This window comes from Macrobrachium rosenbergii, chromosome 11 (genome assembly GCF_040412425.1).
Source record: "Macrobrachium rosenbergii isolate ZJJX-2024 chromosome 11, ASM4041242v1, whole genome shotgun sequence".
Classification (NCBI taxonomy): Eukaryota; Metazoa; Arthropoda; class Malacostraca; order Decapoda; family Palaemonidae; genus Macrobrachium; species Macrobrachium rosenbergii.
The window spans coordinates 49,652,448-49,665,620 of record NC_089751.1 but is presented as its reverse complement, the minus strand read 5'-3'; the positions used below and the strand labels follow the sequence as shown (position 1 = coordinate 49,665,620).

The following is a 13,173-nucleotide window of genomic DNA, read 5'->3' as shown; positions in this document are numbered from 1 at the left end:
TTTCAGTGTCAAACTTTTTTGAAAATAGTATAGTCGTGATTTGCGCAGACCCGAAAATAATCCAGGAATTTTCCTTACACCGCGTGGGATTAATTCCATCAACGGCAGAGAACAGTCAGGGAATACAGAGGTGGCTACGCGGTTGTCCATGATAAGAACTGACTGACTGACTGACAGCTCGCCCAGGGATGTTTTTTGGCGTTTCCGTATCTGATTGTCGTTTAGTGAGAACGTGATGCATGTCGATTTTGATTTCATCTTTCTCAAGATGGGTTTGCTCTCATCCTTCTCAGGATGTGTTTGCATCTTTCTCAGGACGTGTTTGCTTTCATCTTTCCCAAGATGTGTTTGCTTTCATCCCTCTCAAGATGTGTTTGCTTTCGTCTCTCTCAAGATTTGTTTTTGCTTTCAGCTTTCTCTGGATGTGTTTGGTTTCGTCTTTCTCAAGACTTGTTTTTGCTTTCATCTTTCTCAGGATGTGTTTGCTTTCGTCTTTCTTAGGATGGGTTTGATTTCATCTTTCTCAGGATGTGTTTGCTTTCATCTTTCTTAGGATGTGTTTGATTTCATCTTTCTCAGGATGTGTTTGCTTTCGTCTTTCTTAGGATGGGTTTGATTTCATCTTTCTCAGGATGTGTTGCTTTCATCTTTCTCAGGATGTGTTTGATTTCATCTTTCTCAGGATGTGTTTGCTTTCGTCTTTCTTAGGATGGGTTTGATTTCATCTTTCTTAGGATGTGTTTGCTTTCATCTTTCTTAGGATGTGTTTGATTTCATCTTTCTCAGGATGTGTTTGCTTTCGTCTTTCTTAGGATGGGTTTGATTTCATCTTTCTCAGGATGTGTTTGCTTTCATCTTTCTTAGGATGTGTTTGATTTCATCTTTCTCAGGATGTGTTTGCTTTCGTCTTTCTTAGGATGGGTTTAATTTCATCTTTTTCAGGATGTGTTTGCTTTCATCTTTCTTAGGATGTGTTGATTTCATCTTTCTCAGGATGTGTTTGCTTTCGTCTCTCTCAAGACTTGTTTTTGCTTTCATCTTTCTCAGGATGTGTTTGTTTTCGTCTTTCTCAAGATGTGCTTGCTTTCATATTTCTCAAGACGTGTTTGCTTTCATCTTCCTCAAGATGTGGTTGCTTTCGTCTCTCTCAAGACTTGTTTTTTGCTTTCATCTTTCTCAGGATGTGTTTGCTTTCGTCTTTCTTAGGATGGGTTTGATTTCATCTTTCTCAGGATGTGTTTGCTATCATCTTTCTTAGGATGTGTTTGATTTCATCTTTCTCAGGATGTGTTTGCTTTCGTCTTTCTTAGGATGGGTTTGATTTCATCTTTCTCAGGATGTGTTTGCTTTCATCTTTCTCAGGATGTGTTTGATTTCATCTTTCTCAGGATGTGTTTGCTTTCGTCTTTCTTAGGATGGGTTTGATTTCATCTTTCTCAGGATGTGTTTTGCTTTCATCTTTCTTAGGATGTGTTTGATTTCATCTTTCTCAGGATGTGTTTGCTTTCGTCTTTCTTAGGATGGGTTTGATTTCATCTTTCTCAGGATGTGTTTGCTTTCATCTTTCTTAGGATGTGTTTGATTTCATCTTTCTCAGGATGTGTTTGCTTTAGTCTTTCTTAGGATGGGTTTAATTTCATCTTTTTCAGGATGTGTTTGCTTTCATCTTTCTTAGGATGTGTTTGATTTCATCTTTCTCAGGATGTGTTTGCTTTCGTCTCTCTCAAGACTTGTTTTTGCTTTCATCTTTCTCAGGATGTGTTTGCTTTCGCCTCTCTCAAGACTTGTTTTTGCTTTCATCTTTCTCAGGATGTGTTTGCTTTCGTCTTTCTTAGGATGGGTTTGATTTCATCTTTCTCAGGATGTGTTTGTTTTCGTCTTTCTCAAGATGTGCTTGCTTTCATATTTCTCAAGACGTGTTTGCTTTCATCTTCCTCAAGATGTGGTTGCTTTCATCTTTCTCAAGATTTTTTTTTTTTTTTTTTTTTTTTTTTTTGATGATGCTGACATAATCACGGATGATACGAGCGAAGGTCTAGTATCTTCACTCTTATGCCGTCAGTGCACTTTCCATTCCTTTCACTGTACCTCCGCTCATATTCTCTTTCTTCTGTCTTTCTTTCTACCCTCTCTTAAGAGTTGTTCCATAGTGGAACTGGGAGGTTTTCCTCCTGTTACACCTTTAACAATTTCCCTTGCAGAGCTGAATGACTTCATGGATCCCAGCGCTTGGCCTTTGGCCTAAATTTTATATTCCAGTCTGTGCTCGGCGTATTTGTAGAGATTATAGATACATTATTTCTGTCTCATTTATAGGATTGTTTCGTGTCCCACGCTAAACAGTAACTGCATACCATCCGTTTGACCGCTTCACTTCAGCCGCATAAAAAGGCTTGAACAAGTGCTTTCCTTTATCATTTTTAGTTTTTTGCAAAAGAAAACTATTGTGCCGACTTTGTCTGTCCGTCCGCACTCTATTCTATCCGCACTTTTTCTTTCCGCCCTCAGATCTTAAAAACTGCTGAGGCTAGAGCGCTGCAAATTGGTATGTGGATCATCCACCCTCCAGCCATCAAACATAGCAAATTGCAGCCCTCTAGCCTCAGTAGTTTTTATTTTACCAAAGATTAAAGTTTGCCACAATCGTGCTTCTGGCAACGATATAAGATAGGCCGTCACCGGGCAGTGGTTAAAGTTTCATGGGCCGCGGTTCATACAACAGTATACCGAGACTACCGAAAGACAGATCTATTTTCGGTGGCCTCCATTATACTCTGTAGCGGCTGTACAGAAAACGACTGCGCCGAAGAAACTTGGGCGCAATTTTTACTTGTTTTTGACTGTCTTCATTGGATTGTTTCGCATCCCACGCTAAAGAGTAACTGCATACCATCCATTGGACCGCTTCACTTCAGCCGCATATAAAAAAAAAGCCTTGAAATAAGTGCTTTTCAGGTAGGCCTATGCATAATTCTGGAATTCCGGTCAGCCTCCCGCAAATGGAGATCGGTAAGGTTTAAAAAAAAAAAAAAAAAAAAGATCCTGGTGTAGTTTGTAATTGGAACAGCTCAGCCTGGGTGAATTGTACTCGCTGCTCTGTGGGCAAAAGGTCAGAGCAAATTGGTGTGAGAGGATGCAATAGTTTTGGCAATTTTGAGGTCCACTAAATATTCTCTCTCTCTCTCTCTCTCTCTCTCTCTCTCTCTCTCTCTCTCTCTCTCTCTCTCTCTCTCTCAGGGTGGTCATGCAGTTAACATGGCGTGGCGAGTATTTCATTTTATTATTTTTTTCTCCTTTCCTTTTTACAATTAACACGCAAGTTCTCTTCGATGCTTCATTGAGGTGAATATAGAAATGGCTATTTCTTTTCTCTCTCCTTTTTTGGGGGAGGCTGTGGGGGAAATATTCTTTCCGAATTCCAGACTTAATATATTCATGTGGTTATTTTAACTCTTTACTCACGTTATATATATATATATATATATATATATATATATATATATATAAATATATACACATATATGTATATAAAATAAACGTGAGTGAAGAGTTAAAAATAATATATATATATATATATATATATATATATATATATATATATATATATATATATATATATATATATATATATATATAAAATTTCTTGATTAAGAAAGAATAATAAAACTGGACTCGCTGTAGAAAGTATAAGTCATGAGAATGATGACATATAATTCCAGTTCGATACTCTGCCACCTTGCTGTAAGTCCTAGTCATTTGAGTTAGCTTTAATAATATAAAGCAATAAGAGACAGGAAAATTAATCAGATGAATATATATATATATATATATATATATATATATATATATATATATATATATATATATATATATATATGAATATAAGAAGCCCATAAAACACTATTTAAACGTTGAAAACGTTTAAATAGTGTTTATGGGCCTTCTTATATTCATATTACACTGTAGTATTACAGGAAAAGACATTCATATATATATATATATATATATATATATATATATATATATATATATATATATATATATATATATATATATATATATATAAGGCCCATATTGCATTTTAAGCCAGAATGTTTATTTTTCAGAACTGTCAAGGAGAACATTATTATTATTATTATCATTATTATTATTATTATTATTATTATTATTATTATTATTATTATTATTATTATTATTATTATTATTCAGAAGATGAACCCTATTCATATGGAACAAGCCCACCAAAGGGGCCACTGACATGAAATTCAAGCTTCCAAAGAATAGGGTGTTCATTTGAAAGAAGTAACTGAAGACAATAGGAAATATAGAAAGAGGAGATCAGTTATTAGGAAATGAAAATAAATTAACAAATTAATAAATAAGAAGAAATAATGTAAGTAAAGTATTTAAATACGAGGAGAATCGTTTTAGGTTAGTGCTGCATTGCATCTTCGCGTGAGCCTCCGTAATGTGGATTTAATATGGACACTGAGCTTACTATAGCAGGATAGGTTAAGAATGAAGTTTGGGTGTAAAATTATCCGTGAATTGTTTCCATGATATATTAATATACTCATTACCCAGATATTATCACTCGATTAATGATTATTCGATACCCTGGAGTTCTAGATTGAGCACATAACTTGTTGACTATAGTTATAAAAAGAAATTTCTTACAAGTTTTAAGTTGTTCATCAAGAACGATCCGAAGAATAACATTTTGGCCGTTTCATGACCTGATTAATCGTCATCCTTCTGTATAGAGAGAGAGAGAGAGAGAGAGAGAGAGAGAGAGAGAGAGAGAGAGAGAGAGAGAGAGAATCTTAATACTGGGAATGTTTTTGCAATATTAGTCCTGATTTAACATAATACTCGAACACTAGGGCTGAATTTGTGTGAGAGAAATGTTACAATACTATGAAATAACACCATGTAGAGATACGTGATGCTCTTATATATATCCCTTATGAGAATATTTATGCTGTAAGGCCAGTGTGTCCTAAGATTGCAGTATTTGTAAAGAAATCAATTATGACGAATGTTTATTGAAGTTGGGGGGCGTGTCACAAATTGAAGCTAACAGCTTTTGTAATGCAGAACGGAAGTTCTCACGTACTAAATTATGTAACCCCCCCCCCCCCCGCCCCCGACGCCTCTGCCGCTAGAACCAGACCCCTGTAGGTGAGTGTGTCTTGTGTGTGAAAGTTTTTTTTTTTTTTTATCAACCGTACAAATCGTAACAACCATCTTTTTACGCCATCTAAACGGGGCACATACCCTGTTCTCCGTAGGGGTGTTAATGCTGTCAGTGCACCTCATGCGGTGCACTGTAGGCATTGCTTAAGGTTCTTTGCAGCGTGCCTTCGGGCCTTAGCTGCAACCCCTTTCGTTCCTTTTATTGCATCCCCTTTCATATTCTTTCTTCCATCTTACTTTCCTTAACCCTCTCCTAACAATCGTTTCTTAGTGCAGCCACGAGGTTTTCTTCCTGTTACACCTTTCAGACTCTTTTACTGTCAATTTCTGTTTCAGCGCTGAATGACCTCGTAGGTCCCAGTGGCTTGGCTTTTGGCCTAAATTCTATATTCAATTCAATACGTACCCTTGTCCATCCCAGCCTTTAGATTTGGTAACATTTCGATTACTCTGTCATTAAATTTTGTTTTCCGTCGTGGAAATGTCAGGTATCAGTAATAAAATGTTATTAGGGCAGTGTGTTGTCGAGGTACAGGAGTGCAATTATCGTCGTGCTAGTTATCGCGAAAATTATCCTTGAACAGATAATGAAAACTGGCCTGTAATTACACTTACCGTTTTATTTGTGTCATAGATGTCGAGATGACCTACATTCAACTTTGTGTATAGTTGTGTATATATATACATATATATATATATTTGTATAAATTTTGTTTTTACATATCTATCTATCTATCTATATATATATATATATATATATATATATATATATATATATATATATATTTATTTATATTTATATATGTACATATACACATATGTGTATATATATGTAGATATTTGTATAAATTTTATATATATACATTATATATATAATTATTTATTCATTTATATATATACATATATATATATATATATATATATATATATATATATATATATATATATATATATATATGTATATATGTATATATATATACACAATTAGATATACAAGTATAGTCATAATTACGTAAATACACCATAGGGGGTAAGGTGTCTGGAAGACGTACCATGTAATGCCTAATAATTTATTAGTTGTATTAACATCTTTTTCTTTCTTTGCAGGTATGTGTACGGAGGTGCCGTGCCTTCTTGGATTAAGGTACCAGTGTTTGTGCGTGTGTGTGTGTTTACTGAGAGAGAGAGAGAGAGAGAGAGAGAGAGAGAGAGAGATTGATTATGTGTTGCTTATCGGTGTATTCTGTTAAAGAAGTCTATAAAAACTGCAGGCAGATAATTGAATATAATTTCATGAAACTTAGTACTGTCATTCTCCCTGAGCATGATTCAATTTTTTGTATATGTTTTCCCCATTTTAGCTGTTTTTTTCTGTTTTCTGTCGAGGAAAAAAAAGTAGTGCTTTCTTTTTGTCGAGGAAAAAAGTAGTGCTTTCTTTTTTCTGTCGAGGAAAAAAAAAGTAGTGCTTTCTTTTTTCTGCCGAGGAAAAAAAGTAGTTATTCGTGAGACTGGCCCCAAGAATTTCTGGAAGATGGGTCATGTCATGTTTGGGTAAATTAGATTTTTAGCTTTTGAACTAGATTAAAAAAAAAAATTCTCCAAGAAGGCTGAGTAACCTCTCTCTCTCTCTCTCTCTCTCTCTCTCTCTCTCTCTGTCTCTCTCTCTCTCTCTCTCTCTCTCTCTCTCCATACGTATCAATAATGTTAAACTATTTTGAGTATAAAAAGAGAGGTACTTGAATCCACAGCTAACTTGTTCTAATAGTATAATAAGTACAAAATTATTATACCCATGAATTTAAGGTGGTGTATATGTGTATGTGTGTTTCTGTGTATATATAGCTTACCACCCTTCTCTCGAATGGATACACAGCCTCCCATTCACCCTTGAGAATCCTGATGTGGTTTTGTAATTGTATTCCACTGGCGTTACAAAATGAAATGTAGTCAGTCGTAACCTGTAACTTTTTTTTTTTTTTTTTTTTTTTTTTTTTCTGCAAAACTACTTGGGACGAAAAACATTCAGGAACATTTTTATTTGTTTATGTATTTATTATTATTTTTTTTTTTTTTACTTTAGCTCACAAGACCTGCAAATCCTATATCTTTTATTTCACTGCTATAACTTCTTACACTGCTATAACTTATTTCATTGCTATAACTTATTTTACATACATAACTTATTTCACTGCTATAACTTAAAAACAAAAAGCACATGATAAACGTAAAAAAATATTGACGTACCTTCCTCCAAAGCCAGTTTTTTTTCTGTAGGTGTAAAACGTTATCATTTTAGTATACCCTGTATAGGCGGGAGTGTGAGACACTGAACAATATTCGGATTACTGCTCAATAACTTGAGATTGTTTCACAAATTTTTTTTTCAAGTTAAAGTATTACTGTTGAATTTCGATCGTACCTACTTCTACTTCTCTTTTTTCTGTTATTTAGATGGAATATCAAAGTATTATAGTATTCTACGTCGCTGTAAGTTACCGTCAGTGTGATTTCGGCGATGAGTAATATGAATGAAAATGTTGAATGTTGATGATTTCTCAAGTTAATCATCAGGTAAAAATGTTGAATGTTGATGATTTCTCAAGTTAATCATCAGGCAAAAATGTTGAATGTTGATGATTTCTCAAGTTAATCATCAGGTAAAAATGTTGAATGTTGATGATTTCCCAAGTTAATCATCAGGGTTACAAGTACGAAGATTTTTTTTATATTCATTAAATTAAGTCGTAAGCACTTGTCTTACATCACTTATATTTGTGAGTTTTGTGTATGTATGTGTGTGTGTGCATGTGTTTTCTTTATTGGTTAGGAACCTTCACAGGCCATTTTATTCACCCAGTGTGTAATAGTGTTGTGTACTTCCTGATGCGTGAAATTGCGCGGCCTACGTACTTAGTTTAGGTAATGGTTCTTCTCTTAGCCGAAACCGGTTTGTTAACGATTTCCCATCTAGCCTTAGAGCTTTCGTTTGTTTGTTTGTTTGTTTTTCAACGCTCGCAGGACTCGAGTTAGACCTAAAACTCATTTTTTTTTTTTTTTATTTTGCAATTTGAGAGATCGTTTTGGTTACGCTTAATCGCCTTAGTTTTTGTGCGCGTGGTGGCGTCACTTTTCAGTTATAATAATAATAATAATAATAATAATAATAATAATAATAATAATAATAATAATAATAATAATGGTAAAACAGAAGCAATAGTACTACTACTACTACTACTACCACCACTACTGCTAATAATAATAATAATAATAATAATAATAATAATAATAATAATAATAATAATAATAATAATAATAATAAACAACAACAGCAACAGTAATGGTAATAACAACAACAGTAGTAACAACAAAAACAATATAATAATAGTAATAGTAATAATAATAGCAGCAACGGGAATAATAATAATAATAATAATAATAATAATAATAATAATAATAATAATAAATTGGTTTATACCAAGTTACGCAACAGCAACAGGAACACGGTCTATGTACTTCTCTCGACGCGACTACCCATCTTCCCATTATGTCTCTCTCTCTCTCTCTCTCGCGCCCTCTGACCTTTGACCTTTCTTCCGCCCTATAAGCGCCAGTTACTTGATCTCCTAATGGAACAAATCTTTCGACGCCTTTTTGTCCAGAATCTTCCCGATTGAAAGGAAAAGGGCGAAGCCTTAATGAGAAAAGGAAGTGTTTTTTTTTAGCAGACTTTGTTCATCTCGTAATTGAACGTCTCTGTGGTCCTTCTTGTATAAAATAAAGGGTAGCATTTTTTTTTTTTTTTTTAGTTGGGATTATTTTTTTTTTTCTCATCACAGCGATATTTCTGCTGTGCCTTGGGATTGCTGTCTGGAAATTAGCCGCTTTTGTTCTTCAGTGAACTATGGGGATTTATGAGAAATGGCATTCGCTCACTGCTTGCTGCCTAAGCAACATTTGTGTTTGCGTGTGTGTGTGTGTGTGTGTGTGTGTGTGTGTGTGTGTGTGTGTGTGTGTGTGTGTGTTTACGAAGATGGAAGAGTGTTCGTATTCTCCTTTTCCAGAGACGACCATACTTATTTAAAAAAAAAAATATTTTGTTTTTAACGCCTTGGCACTGTCCACTTAGGAAGGTCCCCTGCCTTCATATCTAAAGCAAGTTTAAATCATATATCTTTCGGGGTTGGTTTCAATATTTTCGCCACCTTTAAATAAATTTCATTATTGTTTGGATGAGTGAATGTGCATATGCATATATATATATATATATATATATATATATATATATATATATATATATATATATATATTAGTGCGTGTGTGTATAGAATGGTATGCCATTTCCCAAATACAAGAAACTATATAATTTATTATTCTCTTACTTTTGAAAATAAATACCTATTCCTGTTTTTTTATTGCTAGAAATAAATACTTTTTCCCCTTTCCTTACTGCTAGAAATGCGTGTGGTAGCCATTCCCGTTTATTACTAGGTGTAACTTTCAATCCCAATTTCTTACAGTTTGGAATACATGCCAGTCGCCATTTTCTTACTGGTAAAGATAAATGCCAGTTCCCATTTTCTTACTGGTAAAGAAAATGTCAGTCCTCGTTTTCTTAATAGTAAAGATAAGTGTCAGTCCACGTTTTCTTACTGCTAGAATTAAGTGTCAAATCCCATTTTCTTATATTTAAAGATGAATGTCAGGTCCCATTTTCTTTCTGTACTGCTAAAGATGAATGTCAAGTCCTATTTTCTTACATATAAAGATAAATGCCAAATCCTATTTTCTTATTGTTGAAAATAAATGTCACATCCCATTTACTGGTAAAGATAAATACCAGGTCCCATTTTCTCTAACATAAAGATAAATTTCAAGTCCTATTTTCTTACTGCTAAAGATAAATGTTAGGTCCCATTATCTACCTGCTAGAATTAAATTTCAAGTCCCAGTTTCTTATTGCTAAACATGAGTGTCAAGTCCCATTTTCTTACTGCTAATAAATGGCATTTCCTATTTTCTTACTGCTAAAGATAAACGGTGAGTCCCATTTTCTTACTGGCAAAGATAATTGTCAGGTCCCATTTTCTTACTGCAAGAATTTAATGCCATTCTCATTTGTTACTGGGAACGATGAATATCAAATCCCATTTTCTTAGTGATCAAGATAAATGTCAGGTCCCATTTTCTTACTGCAAGAATTAAATGTCATTCTCATTTTCTTACTGCTAAAGGTAAATGTCAGTTCCCATTTTCTTACTCATAAGATAAATGTCAGTTGCCTTTCTCTTACTGTTAACAATGAATATCAAGTCCCATTTTCTTACTGATAAAGACAAATGTCAGGTCCAATTTTCTTACTGCTGAAGATAAATGTCAAGTCCCATTTTCTTACTGCTAAGAATAAATGTCAAGTCCCATTTTCTTCCTGCTAAAGATAAATGTCAAGTCTCATTTTCTTACTGCTAAGAATAAATGTCAAGTCCCATTTTCTTCCTGCTAAAGATAAATGTCAAGCCCCATTTTCCTACTCGTAAGATACATGTCAATTTCCATTTTGTTACTCATAAGATAAATGTCAGTTCCCATTTTCTTACTGATGAAGATAAATGTCAAGTCCCATTTTCTTACTGATGAAGATAAATGTCAAGTCCCAAATTCTTACTGCCTTTAACTCCATAACTCACACCAGAGTAAATGGCTGTCCTTTTGCAGCTGGGAAAAACTGATTGAGGCTGTGTCAGGTATCCAGCTGGGTATGTATATAAGCCTTTAATGAGTTGAGCTGAGCACACAGTAGTAATTGCTCTACCCACCGACCATGGATGTGTATGCGCATATAAATATACTTGGCGAGCACTTACGTGTTTGTTTTGGTGTTTGATGTGTAAAAAGTAAAAACTGGATAGCTCGGGGATTTAGTGAATCTCCTTCGTAGACTAAACAACACAGTTGAAAACAACGCTTGTTGTAGAGGCTTAGATTTTTAGTTTAATATATGTATATATAATATATGTATATGTATGTATGTGTATTATATAAATATATATATATATATATATATATATATATACACACAGTATATATATTATATAATACACATACATGCATATATATGTATTATATATATATATATATATATATATATATATATATATATATATATATATATATATATATATGTATGTATGTGTATTATATAAATATATATAATGTATGTATGTATGTATATATACATATACATTATGTATATATATATATATATATATATATATATATATATATATATATATATATATATATATATATATATATATATATATACATACCTACATGGTAGCTAACAGTGTGAGAGTGTATAGCCCACCCAGATCAAGAGCGATCGAGGATACGTTGTCTTGACAGACGTGAACTTGAAATTTCCCCACAAGAGAACAAAGGGAATAGTAGCAGAAGCAGTAGTATGGTATTCGTAACTGTAGTAGTCAAGTTAACTAGTGGTAGAATTCTAGTACACCTCTCCTGTACACTTAGAGCATTGCACGTTCTTGCACGAACGGGGATTGGGGTTTTTTTTTTTTGGGGGGGTGGGGGGTTGTACGTGTTATGGTTTACTCTGCAAGAATAAGTCGTTATAGGAAGGTTTTCCTCCTGTTACACTATTTAAACCTCTTTTACTCTCAGTATTTCTCTTTCAGCGCAGAATGACCTAATAGGTCCCAGCGCTTGGTCATTGACCTAAATTTGATAATCCAGTTCTGCTGTATTAATGTAACAGTTGATATTCCAGTTCCGCTGTATTAATGTAACAGTTGATATTCCAGTTCCGCTGTATTAATGTAACAGTTGATATTCCAGTTCCGCTGTATTTATGTAACAGTTGATATTCCAGTTCTGCTGTATTAATGTAACAGTTGTTATTCCAACTCTGCTGTATTAATGTAACAGTTGATATTCCAGTTCCGCTGTATTAATGTAACAGTTGATATCCCAGTTCTGCTGTATTAATGTAACAGTTGATATTCCAGTTCCGCTGTATTAATGTAACAGTTGATATTCCAGTTCCGCTGTATTAATGTAACAGTTGATATTCCAGTTCTGCTGTATTAATGTAACAGTTGTTATTCCAACTCTGCTGTATTAATGTAACAGTTGATATTCCAGTTCCGCTGTATTAATGTAGCAGTTGATATTCCAGTTCTGCTGTATTAATGTAACAGTTGTTATTCCAACTCTGCTGTATTAATGTAACAGTTGATATTCCAGTTCCGCTGTATTAATGTAACAGTTGATATCCCAGTTCTGCTGTATTAATGCAACAGTTGTTATTCCAATTCTGCTGTATTAATATAAGAGTTGATATTCCAGTTCTGCCGTATTAATGTAACAGTTGATATTCCAATTCTGCTGTATTAATGTAACAGTTGATATTCCAATTCTGCTGTATTAATATAACAGTTGATATTCCAGTTCTGCTGTATTAATGTAACAGTTGATATTCCAGTTCTGCTGTATTAATGTAACAGTTGATATTCCAATTCTGCTGTATTAATATAACAGTTGATAATCCAGTTCTGCCGTATTAATGTAACAGTTAATATTCCAATGCTGCTGTATTAATGTAACAGTTGATATTCCAATTCTGCTGTGTTAATGTAACAGTTGATATTCCAATTCTGCTGTGTTAATGTAACAGTTGATATTCCAATTCTGCTGTGTTAATGTAACAGTTGATATTCCAATTCTACTGTGTTAATGTAACAGTTGATATTCCAATTCTGCTGTGTTAATGTAACAGTTGATATTCCAATTCTGCTGTGTTAATGTAACAGTTGATATTCCAATTCTGCTGTATTAATGTAACAGTTGATATTCCAATTCTGCTGTGTTAATGTGTTGATATTCCAATTCTGCTGTGTTAGTGTAACAGTTGATATTCCAATTCTGCTGTGTTAATGTAACAGTGGATATTCCAATTCT

The 13,173-nt window shown here is 33.7% G+C and overlaps 1 protein-coding gene across 3 annotated transcripts in view; it reads left to right on the top strand.

Moving 5' to 3' along the window:
• The window catches only part of LOC136843436 (neuronal calcium sensor 2), a 988,260-nt gene that overhangs the window by 351,515 nt on the left and 623,572 nt on the right, over positions 1-13,173 (top strand). The window contains exon 1 of one of the 3 annotated variants that reach the window (XM_067111915.1): positions 10,912-10,949. The exons of the other annotated variants lie outside the window; for them this stretch is intronic. The gene's annotated coding sequence lies outside the window, so the exon portion shown is untranslated. Of the gene's footprint in view, positions 1-10,911; positions 10,950-13,173 lie in introns of those variants that run through there. 3 annotated transcript variants of the gene reach the window in all.